The sequence below is a fragment of the Adiantum capillus-veneris genome, chromosome 2 (genome assembly GCF_014529385.1).
Source record: "Adiantum capillus-veneris isolate H3 chromosome 2, ASM1452938v2, whole genome shotgun sequence".
NCBI classification, from domain to species: Eukaryota; Viridiplantae; Streptophyta; class Polypodiopsida; order Polypodiales; family Pteridaceae; genus Adiantum; species Adiantum capillus-veneris.
Genome location: NC_140932.1, coordinates 126,901,195 through 126,918,482, shown reverse-complemented (window position 1 = coordinate 126,918,482; position 17,288 = coordinate 126,901,195). Strand labels below are relative to the sequence as shown.

Here is a 17,288-nt window from a genome sequence, read left to right as displayed (position 1 = left end):
CATCCTGTCTTTGGTACTTTTGAGCCCATACAAAAGGTAAATATAAGGTTGTTAAAGAGGGGGGGTTATAGTGTCGATAGTGCCAATAGCCTTAAGCATTTCAAGAGCGCTTTAGGGGGGTAAGTCAGGCTTTGCGTTCTAACGGGATGTCGAGCCCTAGAAAGCGCAAGCTGGTTTGTCTGAGCAAAGCATCAACGAATGGAGGGTAGAAAGACAGTTGGAACGTCGAGTAAGGTAGACCAACCCATTGTTCTCTAGGCTTACAGGGATCCCCAAGAGAGACTCTTCCAAGTTAAAAACGAGATGCATGAGAAGAACGACTTCATGGGAGGCAAGTATACGAGAGGTAAGCAACCCATTGTGGTATAGGCTGCGTGGTTTCCTCGGTAGAGACTCCTCTTTTGGCCTTTTGTAGTATGGATTTTTCTGGGAGGGAAGATAGACCAGGCTCCTTGAACCCACCATATTGTGAAAAAGGGTGAGTTCTTGTAGTATTGGGTGCCCCAATAACTTCCTCTGAAATCCAATGAGGTTAGTGGACGGGGACGTCTGGTGTGCCTCCTTAATGCTCAATGAGATGGCACCCGTCTAACTAGTCAAGCTGGCCCCATTTAGGCCAGAGTAGAGGATTTGTTTTAGGAGGGACTTGGGGCACCCATCTCCCCACTTTTCCATAACAAAGGACCAGAAGGACCCGGACTAGTACGCCTCCCACGTATTAGGTGCCTTAGTCTGGCCCATGAGGCCCGCATAGATGCCAGTGTGGCACGCCACCATGTCGATTTCCTCCAAGGTAAGCTCATTGGGGAGAGCTAGCTGGTCAATTACTTGCCAAATGACCCTCTTAATGTTGCATCTTAGGGTAGCTAGGATGGCTGCACCAAATCCATTCTTTGGCACGAGTCGTGAGTAACTGGGAAGCTCTGCATATGAGGTGGCAAAGAGGTGCTGCATCGGGCATTTACGATTGAAATTAGGGCTATTTTCCGAGCTAAATAAGCGAAATAGTAGGTAACATGTGCTGGTTATAGCCTTTCTCTCCTCATTGAGAAGTTTAACAAGCTCTTCGTATCGAGAGGGGGTGGTAGCTGACCTCGATAACCCAGAGCCCAACTGGCCCAATAGAGGATAAGACAGGCCGGCCCAAGGTAGTACTAGGCAATAAGGGTGGCAGCCCGTGACCTGTTTGCGCAGGGGCCTTCTATGCCTGTAAATAGAGCCCCCCCACCTGTTCCTTTAGACCCTCCCTTACCTTGATGTGAGACACTACCCACTGAACTATCTGGTCCTCCATCCATACCTCCATTTTGCAATAGGCCTCCCTAAGCTCTAGATATTGTCTTAAGAATTCTAGGGTCTTCTCCACTTCGGGGGAGGGGGGGGGTTAGATTAGGCAGAGGCTCATACTCATTCACTCCCACAGCCGGTCCTTCTTCTAGGATTGGCCCCCCCTGCGTTGGATAGAAGGCACCCTCGTGTTTTGGGCTCATCCTCCTTTCCCTCTATGTATTCCCTACTAGATAAAATATTGACACTATCAACATCGTCCACGTCTTCAATGCGGTCGACCGTCTCGCAGCCACCTTGTTCCCATCCTTCCTTGGCCTCCTTAAACCCAAGCCAAGGATTAGTTTTCATTAGGTACCGCATCGAACCCGTTATTTTGTTCTTCCTTATGGGTTCCCCATAACCGAGTCTTAGCCCTTGCACTACTCTCCCTGTAGATCTCCTCCTAATAACAACGTCGTGATATCTTGCAATCGTATAATTTCATCTAACGCATCCCCAAATTGGTTAAATGGGATCGATTCTATCCCATTCGCATCTACATAGAGCATATAATCCTCGTAGAGAGACCCGGGAATTGGCACCTTCTTCACTTCTAGTGCGATCCCTGAATCATACCTCACTTTTTTTTGTCACCCACTCTATCAGCCCTGAGCAGTCCGCCCCGCCTCTGGTTAACTCTCTAAGGGATTCTACACTTTGACCTATCCGGGTCTTGTCGGGTGGCATTCCCAAGGCCCAATTAAATAGCCCGCTGGCACCCCCCTTGAGCATTTCAATAAGAAAGGGATTGCAGCGTGCCACCGTTTTGGGTGTCTGTATAAAGAGGAAATGTCTCCTCCCTCCGCTAGATCGGTCCACGTCGGGCCACCTCCAGTTGGCTGTAAATAAAGAGTGGGCGCCGGGCTTAACTGACATAGAGGGCCTCCCTTTAGCCTCCACTGTTACCCTCTCATTGGAGAGTAACCTTTATAATATGCTGGAGGCCGCATTACTCGGTTGTCGAGTAACATCTGGCAAGAGTAGCAAGTTCTTTCCTTCTATAAGTGTCAGCTCAAATCGATTGGCTATCTGGCTCATGTCCAGGCTCTCGCACCTCTCCCCTAGGATGTACTCCAAGAGTGATGTTAAGGTCAACTTCCCCGTGGCCCCAGGCCCCCACAGAAAGAGACTGAACTGCTCTTGGGTGTCTAATGTAAAGACTAGCCTCAAGAAGGCTCTCAACAAGTTTAGCTTTAGGACGTCTCCATCCATCACAGTTTCTAGAAAGCGGACGGCGAAAGGTATCCTCTATCTAAACCTCACCCTGCGTAGTTGGGCAGATGCAGGGCCCTCCCCGGAGGAGGGTAGAGCTCCCAATAGATGCCTTTATCCCACTATCGGGTGGTAGCTATGCCCATCTAAGCGGAGCCACCCGTATCTTACCAACGGGTGGTTGCTCTCTTTTAACATGATAAGCTGGTCAACTGGCTAGAAGGAGGTTGAATGAACGATAAAAAAATGCACAAAATCCTCACGAAGGATCTTCACTAGCGTATGGCTCAAAGGTCTAGGGAGGACAATCACTCTTAGAACCCTATAAACATTGGCTTCGATTTGGGTTCATAGAGATCTGAAACAAATAGCTCCGGTGGCTTTGCCTTTCTGCAGCTTATGACACCAGCTGGTAGCACAACCAATCACGCTCCAAGCGGTAGCACCAGCAGACCCTCAGGGAGTGCTGGATCTTTTGACAGCCTAGGGGGTCTATTGAGTGGATCTACTACACCCTTTGCCCCCTCCCCTCCCCCCCCCCCCCCCCCCCCCCCCCCCCCAAACTTTGCCAACCCGCTTTTCTCGAGTGGCGCAGACTGTCCATCTAACAGAGAGATCTCGGAGGATGACCTGCCGCCGTCCACCTTTGTCGATTTTCAAACTGCTGAGGTTCACCATCGGGAGCCTCTAACGAGGCCCTTCTCTCCATCTCGTCGGGCATGGAGTGCCCCACTTGATGTAGACCCTATTTCTGTTTTACTGGTATTGGCCCAGATGGGTCCTCTTCCATTTATAGACAGGCTAGGGTGGCTCTAACCCTGGATCTGACTCTGTTACTCTTAAGCGCTTTATTATAGCATTGCGTCAAATATGGCCAGCGTCGGCTCTTGCGCAGGCCCATGCTTGATGAGGAAGGTGATTTAGAAGCTTCCCATGCATGGGGGGTAAGGTGCTTGAGTAAAAAAGAGACCTTACAAAGGAGGGGGAAAGACCCAAAGTTAGGGGAATCTTTGACTTAACCTCCCACTCACCCAAAGGGCACCCCCTTTATCAAGGGGCATATAGACACATGTCAAGCTCTCATGGTGTACTTGAATCCTATTGGCTTGGCTAAAGAGGGGTCAAATGAGCTTCTAATTTAATTCAACAAATATTTAAATATTATCAAGCTCTCTCTCTCTCACACTCAAAGGGCTTGGCTAAAGAGGGGTCAAATGAGCTTCTAATTCAATTCAACAAATATCTAAATATTATCAAGCTCTCTCTCTCTCTCTCTCTCTCTCTCTCTCTCTCAAAAAGGGGTAAGGAGGACACTTGTCCAAAGGCTACCCATGTTGCTTGAGATGCATTGTGCATGTGATTGGATAGGCTTAGAGGGGTCCAATGAGCTTCAAGCTTGAGCTACAAGGAGGGGTCAAACAAAGCAAGCAAGGGGTGTGCTTGGGGGTATACATCCTCTCACACACTCATTTTTCACACATTCTCACTTGGTGAAAGTGGAGGAGCTCCATCTCCTTCTCCAAGCTTGTTGAGAAGTTGAGAGCCTATACTAGCACTCTTGGCTATGGAATGTAAATCCAACCAAGAGCCATGCTTCAATGCTTAAGCTTTCCATATTCTCCATCTTCATTACTATGCTATTGTGCTATGCCAGAAAAGGAGAATAATGATAAGTGAGGAAATATTTCTTTCTACTATAATGTTTCTTCTTTCTCTTCCCTACCCTCATTTTCCAGTAGCTCTCTCCACCTTTGAAGGTGTTTAAGGCCTTGGGACTGAGGCCGGGGATGGTTAATGCTTTTACAAAGTTTATGTTATGCTCGTGATGCATGAAGCTTTCCATCTTCATAGCATCACCAAGGTCACAAGGAATACAAAGATTGTATTATACCAATCCTCTCTTGATGGGAGAATCTATAATACAAAAGCCTATTGGAAGGGGGACCGGCTCCACATAAATCCAGTCCTGAACTCTTGTCAAGTTCTCTAAACTCTCTCTCTTGAAAAAGTATTGTTCATGCCAAGTTAATTAAGTATAATGGTTATGTTGCTACCTCTATTTAAGTTCATCCTCTATGTTCTCAAAGTAGTATGACAAAGTTCTCACTTTAATTCTCCTAATTCCGCTATTGTCAAAGTTCATAGGCCATTTCTAGTACATTGGTATCAGAGCTATTGGTTTCTCTTTTCTTGCTTAAGAAGAGAGGTCCTTAAGTTGTTCATGAAAGTTTGGGCCTGTTTATTGCAATAGGGTAAGTGGGCTAGGGATCTATTATCTTGGTTGAGAAGGACTTAGTTCGAGGTACACCGTTGGGAACTATAGTCTTAATAATGGAGTCTCTCGGGGCTTGCCTTTGGCTTAACCATTATTGAGCTACTAGCAAGCACAACATGAACTATAATCAACCAAGCAATGTTAGACCCTCTCCACTAGTCTTTGCAAATCAACAATGTCTAAACCACGGGTGTGGCGACTTGAGAACTCATTTTCAAAGGCAGAGAAGAGTAGCGACTAAGGTTTTTGAGGGTACCAAGCACAAAGTAATTTATACTTAAGTTTAATTATCATGGCTGACAATAACCGAGAGAGTAGAATGAATATTTAGATCTTTGATTTTTCACATGAAGGTGCTACTGATAATGCCCCCATGTTTGTTAATTATCTTGTTACTAGGTGGCAACAAGCTATGGCCAACCCTGCTTTGCAAACCGAAGTTACAACAACTTTGTGCTTATGGGATTTCCCTTCCTCTCCAAGAGGAGACAGAGCTTAGGAGGCCTCTTGATATCATGCAAAAGAAGACTCTCTCCCATACAAGAGGAGGAATCCAAAGAACAAGAAAGTAATGAATCCCTAAGTTCCTTTAAAGATGTGGCTCCACGAAGATGGTGATCTAGACGATATCCAACTCCTCCCAAGAGGAAATGGTCAACCCACAATCCTTCTCCTTGTCACTTTGAAAGGGAAGAGAGGAAACAAAGGAAGAAAAAGGCAAGAAAGAGGTCACCCTCTTCTCCTTCTTCTTCACCTTCCTCCTCTTTCGACGAAATCTATGGCTATTCTCCTACAGAATACAAGAGGGGAGGACATCACAAATCTTACCCTGCATGGCGAAGGTCACAAAAGCTCAAGAAGTTCAAAGAGGGAGGAAAGAGTATCTCTTTTCTCACTTGTGATGGCACCTTTGGTGCTACCAACAAAGTATTGGCCTTCATCCGGCAATTTGATGCGGCCTTTGGAGACGAGGGCTTCATGGAGTCCCCCGCCTACATCATGTAGCTATACACTTTCAAAAATCTGCTTGTTAATATGTGGGCTAGCCTTTGTGAAGGTGAAGCCCCAGAGACATGAAAAACTCTACGATTTTCCATCATGAAGCAATTCCTTGCAAGTGATGCAAAGGACAAAGTTCTTACCAAATGACAAAGTTTGAAGCTACTCTCCAATGAGTCTATCCAACAAATATGTGGAAAAGTTTTGGGTTTTACATCTCAAGGCTACTAGTAGTCTTTCAAAAGATAGACTTTGCTGAGCAAAAGCAACAATTTTGTGTGGGATTACTTGAAGAAATGACCAAGTATGTCAAATCCCAACGGCGTGGTTCTAACACAGAAGTAATCCACCACACTATGGTTGATTCGCGCATCAATTTCCAATAAGGGACTAAAAAGGAATGCCAAGCCCATGGAAAAAAAAAGATTGAAATGAAGCAAAGGGGAAGAATAATGCTCAAAATTATTCCCAAGGCAACTCTATCAACAACAAAAAAGGAGTTTACCAAGGCAAGAATTGATTTTCTCCCAAGGAGCTAGAGCGTTATCGCAAAGATAACAGGCGCTTCAAGTGCGGGGAGCAACGACATGCCTATCATGCTTGCCCCCACATAAATGTGTGCAATGAGCTACCTAGAGCCTCTATGGTTAAAGCTCCAAAAGAGGATGCTCAATGCCAAGGATTTCTCCTTTCCTATGCTTGGAAAAAGATGCAAGAGCATGATGCATTTATTTTCTTTGACCCTGGTTCAACTCACAACTTCATATCCATGGACTTGACCACCAAGCTAGGTATACAAGCTCACAAAATGGGAGATGCATTGAAATCCAATGGAGCTATCAAGGGACAAGATGTCTCAGTTACTCCCTTAATTGGAAAAATGAGGCTTCATGTCCAAATCTATGTGGACAAAGAGGATTTCTTCATCTCCCCTCTCAAACATGAGGATGTTATTGTTGGGGCACCATGGTTTAACCGCATGGCTTCCAACATGAAGTTCCCTGAAAGGAGAATCTACTTCACCTACAGGGAAAAGAGCATGTATATAGATGATAATAAGTCGGGGAACACCATATCCCTGGTAAATATGCTTGCTTTTGATAAGTCCATGAAAAGCTCTACTTCTGTGTATATGATTTTTGTTGGAGAATATGTAAATGATTCCAATGGTTTCATAAGCAGCAGGGAATCAAGAGGAATTAGACTTGTCTAATTTCCTAAATGGATTCCAAGATGTTTTCATTGATGACATCCCTAGTGAGCTACCTCCAAAACGAGGGATGATGACCATGCAATAGAGCTCCTACCAGGAATCTCACTGCCTAATAAACCTCCTTATTGAGTTTCACAAGCTTGACAAGAGGAGATCATGAGGCAAGTGCATGAATCGGTGGAAAAAGGGATGGTGAGGCCTAGCTCCTCTCCATTCTGTTCATCAGTACTTTTAGTGCAAAAGAAAGATAGCACCTATCAGTAGAGCACTAAATAGGATCACTATTAAAAAAAGACATTTCCCGTGCCGTGGGTCAAAGATCTATTTGATAAGCTACAAGGATCTACCTACTTTAGTAGGATTGACCTTAATTGGCTATCGTCAAATAAGGATAGTGAATGAAGGTATCGTAAAGATTGCATTTTGTACAACCTTTGGGATTTATTAATATCTTGTCATGTCTTTCGCCTCGCAAATGCTCCAACGGCATTCAAATTCCTAATGGACAAAAATCTTCAGGCCACTCAAATTCTCTTGAGGAGTACAAGCAACACCTCCAGGTAATCTTTCAAGTTGTGTGAGAGAATAAGCTTTTCATTAATCAAAAGAAAAGTGAAATTTTCCTACAAGAGATTCAATATTTAGGTCACATTATCTCTAAAGGTGGCACCCATATGATCCAACAAAGTTAAAGGTAATAAAAGGATGGTCTAATTCAAGGAATCTATAGGAGGTACAAAGCTTTACAGGTATGTGTGCATACTATAGATGCTTCATAGAAAAATTATCGCTAATAGCAGGTCCATTACACGACTTAACAAAAAAGAATGCTAACTATTCATGGACTGAAAAAGTGCAAGAAGCTTTTGAGAAGCTTATCTCTCAAGTTGTGCTCACACTACTAGATCTCTCAAAGCCATTTGAGGTCCAATGTGATGCTTGTGGTTATTGCCTTGGAGCTGTTTTTCTTCAAGAAGCATGCCATAGCATATGAGAGTCAAAGAATCAACTGTGATAAGGGAGTATTGGACAAATATAAAAAAGAGCTACTAGCTGTTCTATATGTCCTAGACATGTGGAAATGCTATCTCTTGGGGACTCTATTCATCCTACAAATGGATCATAGAGTCTCAAGAACTTCATGACACAAGCCAAGCTCTCCTACAAACAAATGAGGTGGGCAAATTTTCTTTCGCAATTTATATTTCATATTGCTCACATTGCTGGCAAGCACAATCAAGTGGTCGATGCAATTTCACAACAACCAAGGGTAAATGTGGTGTCTATGGCAACTCACAATGATCTTTTTTCTGATAATAGATGAGTATGCTATTGATCGAGACTTTAAGTACATAATTACAGCTTTGCATTAGGAAAGAAAAAAGAACCATTCACCTTGAAGGATGGTTATCTTCCAAATGGAAATAGGCTATGTGTTACTCACCCATACAATAAGAAAGTCATGTATGAATCCCATGCTTCTCCTTATGTGAGGCAAAGAGGGATTCCATAAGTTACTCTTCAAGGAGTAGAAATGTATTTTTGTTGGTTTACCATGAAAAGTAAACATACAAGAGTATGTTTCAAAATGCGTGGTATACCAAAAATTGAAATTTGATCGAGGGAAGCAACTTGGATTGTTTCAGTTGAAAGGCTTAGCAAGAAATTACACTCTATGCCTGTCAAAAAGACTATTAAGGCACATCAAACATCAACCCTCTTTAGATCTCAAATTTTCAAGTATCATGGCTTGCCAACATCCATAGTGTCAGACAAAGATCCTAGAATGACCAATAATTTCTAGAAGGGTCTCTTTGAGAATCTAGGAAGTAGATTAAATTTTTCTTTCGGCCTATCATCCACAAACCGATGACCAAATTGAAATAACTAATCTAGCAATTCTTGATCTACTTAAAGCCTATGTCATGGAAGTAGATCAACGTTCTCCATGAGAGAAGTACTTACCTCTTATAGAGTATGCATACAATGACATTGTACATACTTTTATGGGGAAAGCACCTCTCAAGGTCAAACCGGGAAGATCCAAAAGTCCCTTATTACTTAAAGTACATGGGAAGATCTTCACTACTAATGAATATAGCCGAGACTCACAAGAATATTTTCCAAAGATTAAAGAGGTTATATCCATCTCACAACAAAGGCAAAAAGGGTTGCTGCTAATAAGCACAAAAGAGCCTTAGCCTTTAAGGAAAATGATTGGTTCCTGCTAAAGCTTCTCAAGGCTCTTCTAAGGCATACTATGGGCAAGAATCCTACAGGCCACCAAGAGTATTATGTTAAACTATAAAAAAGATACTATGGTCCTTTTTAAATTCTTAAGCCAATCAATGAGATGGATTATCAATTAAAGTTTCCCAACCATTGGCTCATGCATAATGTTTTCCACCATGAGAGCCTATAAGCCTTACAAAGGAGCGCCACCAAAAGAGCCAATAGTTGTAGACCCTCCAAAAATCAAAGATAAAAAAGAAGTACTTCAATCTTAGTCCATCCTATGGCATGAAGACAAGTTATTATAAAACAGTAAGATTATCCGATGATATCTTAATAAGTTTAAGGATTATCCTTTTAAAGATCCTAGATGAATGCAAGAAACCTAGCTTAAGGATAAAATGAACCTTGTCAATGCTTACAATGCTACACTAGAGTAAGCAAATGAAAATGCATTTTAAATAAACAATGTTTTTGTCTTATAAGACTCATTCTCTTTCTTTTATTGTGCACAAAATTTAAGAAGTATGCATGCTTAGGATCATGTTTGTGGTGACGACGTCTCCCAAACACCAAGTAGAACTTGTCACTCTATTTGGAAGTATGACATGGACTAAAGAGCAGACATGCTTGCGGAAGCTACGTCTCTTGAGCACCAAATAGATTTGTCATCCATTCTGGAATGATGTTGTAGGGTAAAACGGAATCCTCTACCCGCTAAGAAACATGGACTAATGACTAAGCTTTATCTTCTCTATCTCATAGTCCAGGATGACTATGATTTCAAGAGAGAGGTAATGTCATAAAATATAATATCTAAATTTACCAAATGATTTTCTCATATTAAATTGATAATTTAATATGGAAAGATAAAAGGGGAACAAGAGTAGATATGTGCTTCTAGACCTATCTCAATAGGGGACCAAAAGGAGAAATGGTTGCATCTCAATAGGGGTCCAGAAGGAGATGGTCTACCAAAGAGCAATGTGCAATAAGTGCTTCTAGACTTATCTTAGCAGGGGATCAAGAGGAGAGATGGTTACATCTCAATAGGGGTCCAAAAGGAGGTAGTATATCAAAGAGTAACGTGCATCTAATGGAGCTTAAAATACCTTAGGGTTAGCTTCATTAAAGACCTCCCAAGGTTAGTGTTAAAAGTCCTTAGACCTTAGGCAAGCTAGGTCTGTGCTTGAGGTGGGAACCCAACCCAAGATTGAGTTGCTTGTCATCCTTGGTGACTAAGGTGCTTGAGGTGCTTGTCATGCTTGGTGACTAAGGTGCTTGAGGTGCTTGTCATGCTTGATGAGTAAGGTGCTTGAGGTGCTTGTCGTGCTTCTGGACTAAGGTGCTTGAGGTGCTTGTTGCTGAGTAAGGTGCTTGTCATGCTTGATGAGGAAGGTGCTTGAGAAGATTCCCATGCATGGGGGGTAAGGTGCTTGAGTAAAAAAGAGACCCTACAAAAGAGGAGGAAAGCCCCAAAGTTAGGGAAATATTTGACTTAACCTCCCACTCACCCAAAGGGCACCCCCTTTCTCAAGGGGCATATAGACACATGTCAAGCTCTCCCTATGCTTAGCCATATGGTGTGCTTGAATCCTATTGGCTTGGCTAAAGAGGGGTCCAATGAGCTTCTAGTTCAATTCAACAAATATCTAGATATTTTCAAGCTCTCTCTCTCAAAGGCTACCCATGTTGCTTGAAATGCATTGTGCATGTGATTGGATAGGCTTAGAGGGGTCCAATGAGCTTCAAGATTGAGCAAATGGGGTCAACCAAAGCAAGCAAGGGGTGTGCTTGGGGCCCAAGTATACACCCTCTCACACACTCATTTTTCACACATTCTCACTTGGTGAAAGTGAGAATGTGTGAAATCAAGCAAGGGGTGTGCTTGGGGGTGTACACCCTCTCACACACTCATTTTTCACACATTATCACTTGGTGAAAGTGGAGGAACTCCATCTCCTCTTCAAGCTTGTTGAGAAGTTGAGAGCCTACACCAACACTCTTGGCTATGGAATGCAAATCCAACCAAGAGTGATGTTTCAATGCTTAAGCTTGCCACCTTTCCATCTTCATTACTATGCTATTATGCTATGCTAAGCAAGAAGAGTGATGTTAAGTGAGGAAATATTTCTTTCTCCTATGAATGTTTCTTCTTCCTCTTCCCTAATCTCATTCCCCGCTAGCTCTCTCCACCTTTGAAGGTGCTAAGCAAGAAGAGTGATGTTAAGTGAGGAAATATTTCTTTCTCCTATGAATGTTTCTTCTTCCTCTTCCCTAACCTCATTCCCTGCTAGCTCTCTCCACCTTTGAAGGTGTTTGAGGCCTTGGGACTGAGGCCGGGGATGGTTAATGATTTTATAAAGTTTATGTTATGCTTGTGATGCATGAAGCTTTCCATCTTCATAGAATCACCAAGGTCACAAGGAACACAAAGATTGTATTATACCAAGTCTCTCTTGATGGGAGAATCTATAATACAAAAGCCTATTGGAGGGGGGACCGGCTCCACATAAATTCGGTCCTCAACTGTTGTCAAGTTCTCTAAACTCTCTCTCTTGCAAAAGTATTGTTCATGCCAAGTTAATTAAGTATAATGCTTATGTTGCTACCTCTAATTAAGTTCACCCTCTTTGTTCTCAAAGTAGTCTGACAAAAATGCTCTCTTTAATTCTCCTAACTCCGCTATTCTCAAAGTTCATAGGCCATTTCCATTACAATTAATATGGAAAAATAATGCCAAAGACTCGATGTCGTGGCAATGGGTGAGGTGGAAGGCGATAGCTAGGCTGGTGGAGCAGGGTGGTATCACGATACTTAACCTTGTTATTCATGCGGAGGCCTAGTGTGCTAAGTTTGTGGTCTCAATTGCTAAACAAGACCATGCATGGGATATTATGACTAGGGATCTGATTGAAAAGGCAAAGCTTTACTATCAAGGTGGCTAGTGGAAATGGATAGAGGTCCATGACAAACTTCTGGCCCCTCACTGGTCCAGCTTGAGACTTTGTGGCACAATGGGTGAGCTAGTACATAAATGTAGCAGAGCAATGAAGGATTTGGAGTGGGGGGAGATAGCTAGATATTTCTAGAACTCCATAACACACTGGTCCCCTTGACTATCCAATGCGGGCAACATTATGGAAAACGTTTTTTGAGAGAAGTTTCCAAAAAGGTGAATAACGAAGGAATCAAGCACATGGACCACCTTTGGGACAATATTAGTAAGTGTTTGAAAGATGCAGACATTGTGGCTGTACAATTTCATTTCAATGGCATGGAAAGACTTCTGGTCAAAAGAGTTGTGGAAGAGCCGGACAATCTCCTGATGCCATCTGTGAGTCCAACTTTGAGTGGAAATCTTGGTGATGGTCTAAGAGTCACCACTTCTACAAATTGCAAACTAAGGGCATCTACCACACTCTGATATTTGATGCTGATTGGTTCACCCCCTCAACAAGCAATGGGGCACACAATGGCTGGAAGCTAGCTGGGAGGTTGTACCAAACAACTTCTAGAACCCTCAATGGATTCTATCAATGAAGATCTTGTTACCATATTCACACGTAGGACTACCGGGGCATTTTTTCCCTCTCTAGGAGGTCCCCCCCCCCCCCCCCCCCCCCCCCCCCCCTTGCATGGTCAAAAGAGTTGTGGAAGAGCCGGACAATCTCCTGATGCCATCTGTGAGTCCAACTTTGAGTGGAAATCTTGGTGATGGTCTAAGAGTCACCACTTCTACAAATTGCAAACTAAGGGCATCTACCACACTCTGATATTTGATGCTGATTGGTTCACCCCCTCAACAAGCAATGGGGCATACAATGGCTGGAAGCTAGCTGGGAGGTTGTACCAAACAACTTCTAGAACCCTCAATGGATTCTATCAATGAAGATCTTGTTACCATATTCACACGTAGGACTACCGGGGCATTTTTTCCCTCTCTAGGAGGTCCCCCCCCCCCCCCCCCCCCCCCCCCCCTGCATTGTATATACGCCCATTGATTCTAGGGCTATCTACCTTTCCATTGCATAGTAAGTAATACACTCTCTATTGTGTGCCTTGAGCTTTCTTCGTCTTCTCCAAGCTGTGTGTGTTTTCCTACAACCCTAATTCCAACAATTGGTATCAGAGCAGGTTGCGTCCTCTCGAGCTTAGTCGCCAACAGCTTCAACACACACGTGCTCACTTTCTTCAATTTCTGTGAGCTTTGATGAGCAATTTTTTTTTGTCTTTTTTTTTTTTGGGATTGCTTGTAGATCTCAGTCTGCTCATGTTTTTGATTCGGGCTCATTTCGGCCTCCGTTTCCACTACAGGCGGTACTCTGTAGGCTATTTTGTCATTTTCTGTAGAATTTTTGTTAGTGTTGTTTTTTGCATAATAGGTCCCTGATAATCTTCTATGGTTTGTGCTATATAGCACATGTTGTCCCCACTTCATCTATCCTCTTTTCGGGCAGTCTTCACATCAGGTGCATCATTTACCATTGTTGACAACAACAAAGATGTGTTCAAGATGTTTGTTGCTGAGGACAGATTGGATGGGGACACTTACCCTATATGGGCTTACATGATGCAATATATTCTTGTGTCGAAGGTGTCTTGAATATTGTGCAGGGCATTGATATACATCCTGGTTTTGAGTATGTTGCAGGTCTTGCTGCAAGGATTGCTGCTGTTAGAGTTGTTTTGCTACGGCAGAACAAGCTTGTTGGGATGTAAAGAATGCGCAGGCTCATGCATTTATTGCATTGTCTGTGAAGCGCACCATTACTCCTCACATTCGTTCAACAAAATTTGCAAAACAAGCTTGGGATATTCTGGCTGGTCTTTATGCAAGCCGCAATGAGGCAGAAATTGCATTGCTGCGTAAAGAGCTGGAGTCAAAGATTATGCATGAGGAAGATGATATGGACACTTTCCTTGCTGGTGTCAAGGATATCACTGAGCAACTTATTTTTGGGTGAAGTCATTTTAGACCGTTCCCTTGTGCAGACGGCTCAGGATGCCTTGCTAGACTCTTACCAGACTTTTGCTAGTACTTGGAGACTTATGAACCAAGGAAATCCTTAAGTTGTCAAGTTTGATGCATTGTGCACATTGTTGTTGCAAGAGTCACTTTCCATAAAAAAACAGGACTAGACAACATGCAATTGAACATGCTTTTATTGCTGCTCAAAGAAAGGGTGGTAAGAACAATGCAACCACTTCTTATGGTTCTTTTGCGAGTGGAAAATCATATGTTCCTAATGCTTCCGCTGGCAACAATTCTTCTGGAAATTTTGGTGATAAGGGAAAAAAGAAGATGCATTGCCATTATTGTAAAGCTAATGATCACTTGATCAAGAAATGTCCTAAATTGAAGGCCAATAAGGCAAAGAAGAAAGAGGGAAGCTCCACTGCAAATGCTGGTTCCACTACAAATGGAGTTATTGTTGAGTCTTCTATGAAAGGAGACTGTGATGTTGATGTTGATGTAGAATGGGCTTTTAGTGCACAGTGTACCTATAATCATGTTGTCCATGATGCATGCATGCTAGTTGCTGCAGATTCACATGTGCGGTATTTTGATAGTGGTGCTACAAAGCACATTCCCTCACTTCATGATTTGTTCGGCTCTCTCGAGTCGATCCCTCATGGGAATTCAGTCACTCGTGCCAACAATGCCTCTTATCCGGTTCACGGAGTTGGAAAGATTGTGCTTATTGCTGCAAATGGCAGTTCTCTCACACTTGTTAATGCACTTTATGTACCTGGGATCAAGAAGAATCTTTTGTCTGTATCTGCACTTGGTAAACTTGGACTTGTAGTCAAATTTGTGGATGATAGATGTACAATTCATGATCTCAGCTTTGGTGATGAAATTGTTGCATTTGGCCTTTTGTGCTGTGGGTTGTATGAGCTCACTTTGTATGACAAGTGCGGACAAAATTTTGCAAATATAGTTGCAGATTCAAGGGCTATTTCAGATGCAAAACTGTGGCATGCACGTTTTGGGCATCTGAATTTTGCCAGTTTACTGCATTTGCAAAAATCTGAGATAGTTGCTTCTTTACTGCCTCTTGAAGCATCTATCAAATATTTTTTTGTGAAGGCTATATTTTGGGTAAAATGCAGCGTTTTAAGTTTCCAAAGGATGGTTCAGTTAGGGCCACATGCAGGTTGTAGCTTGTGCATAGTGATGTTTGTGGGGCCCATGCAAACTCCGTCCTTGGGAAATTACCTTTACTTCGTGACTTTCATTGATGATTTCTCCAAGCGTGCATGGGTATTTTTTCTTAAGTCGAAGTCCGATGTATTTATGTGCTTCAAACAAGTTTTGGCTATGGCTAAAAATGTCTCAGAATGTACTATGGGCACCCTCCGTTTGGATCGAGGGGGCTAGTATATGTCTCATGAATTTAATGCATTTCTCGCTAGTTGTGGGATGGTGTTGCTGAGAGGAAAAACAGGTCACTTACGGAAATGGCACGGTGTATGGTCAAAATTCAAGCTTTGCTGCACTCTTTTTGGCTTGAGGCCATCACGTGTGTCACTCACGTACTAAACAGGTGTGCTACAAAAGCCTCGCAGTCTATTACTCCATATGAAGCATGGCATGATAAAAAGCCTTCTATTGAGCACAAGCGTGTTTTTGGCTATTTAACATATGCTTTGGTGCCACAAACACAACACAAAAAATTGGATGATAAGACTGTCAAATGTATTTTTGTTGGTTATAGTGCTGAAAACACAAGTTACATGTTGTATCATCCACAAACAAAGTGTATTCTGGTGATGTTGTGTTTGTGGAAGAATCTGTTTAGTCCTTGCTGCTGTCATGTACTAGAGACAATAATGGAAGCTCACAAGACATTTATGACACTTTGTTGCCTCTTTTCACTGGTGGAAGTACGAATGTAAATTCCAATGAGGCAAATGTATAGCCTATGGGGGTTTCTGAAAATGTTATAGATCAGCCTATTACTGATGCAGATGTACATGATGTACTTGATGAGAAAAGGGCTGAAAATGAGCAGGCTAGAGGTATGTCAAAATGGCTGGTGCACACTTTGCGTGACAGTAAATTGGATGTACCTTTGTCTAGTCGTACTCGTTCAGGTTCTCACCATGACTCTTATGCATCAGATATGTATGATTTGGTTGTGTCTAGCTTACATGATGTTGAGGAACCTCTGTCTTTTGATGAAGCACAAATTCAAAAAATTGGATGGCTGCCATGCAATCAAAATATGATGCACTTATACAAAATGACATATGGACTTTATGTGATTTGCCTCATGGAAAAAAAGCCATTGGTACAAAGTTGGTTTACAAGTTGAAACGCAAGCCGGATGGTGAGGTTGATCGTCATAAGGCTCGACTTGTTGCAAAAGGCTATGTGCACCAAAAAGGCATAGATTATGAAGAAACTTTGTCGAATGTTTGTTTTCTATTTTCATTGGCAGCTCATTTTGGTTGGGATGTACATCAATCAGACATTGTTACTTGTGTTGCAAAATGGTAACCTGATCTGTAGAATGCAAATTGAAAGACGAACAATCTCACATTGTTGAGCTTGGAGAATGCCCTTATAAGTTTCAGCTTGCATTGTAAGAGATTTACAATAACCCAGAAGGCCGTTTTCTCCATCACCAGCAAAGGTCAATAAGCTTGTAGGATTGACAAATGCTGGAGACGCATTAGTCATTGGATTCTTAGGATAGAGAGAGCCTCTCGTCCAGATATCTATGTGTTTAGCTCCCTGAGCTCTGAGGGTGTCTATGGATGCGAGAGGTATATGTGTGTTTGTTTTACTCTGCTTAATCAATGGTTGGTACTCGTTGTCCAAATCAATGTGAAGGTGATATTTGGCTCGTTTTTGCGTAACATTTGTGCCATTTGAGGAGTGCGCCATTAGCCAAAGGTGCAGGTTTAATGAAAAGTGAATAGTTGCTGCGGCTTCATCCATCCATGTTAGCCTCATTCCCTCCATGTTGACGAGGTTCATTCAATGCAACTGAAAAGAATGTTATCCCTCAATCATTA

The 17,288-nt window shown here is 42.6% G+C and overlaps 1 pseudogene; it reads right to left on the bottom strand.

Moving 5' to 3' along the window:
* Nucleotides 1-1,407: 1,407 nt before the first annotated feature.
* Nucleotides 1,408-2,016, bottom strand: LOC147463573 (uncharacterized; annotated as a pseudogene).
* Nucleotides 2,017-17,288: the final 15,272 nt, after the last annotated feature.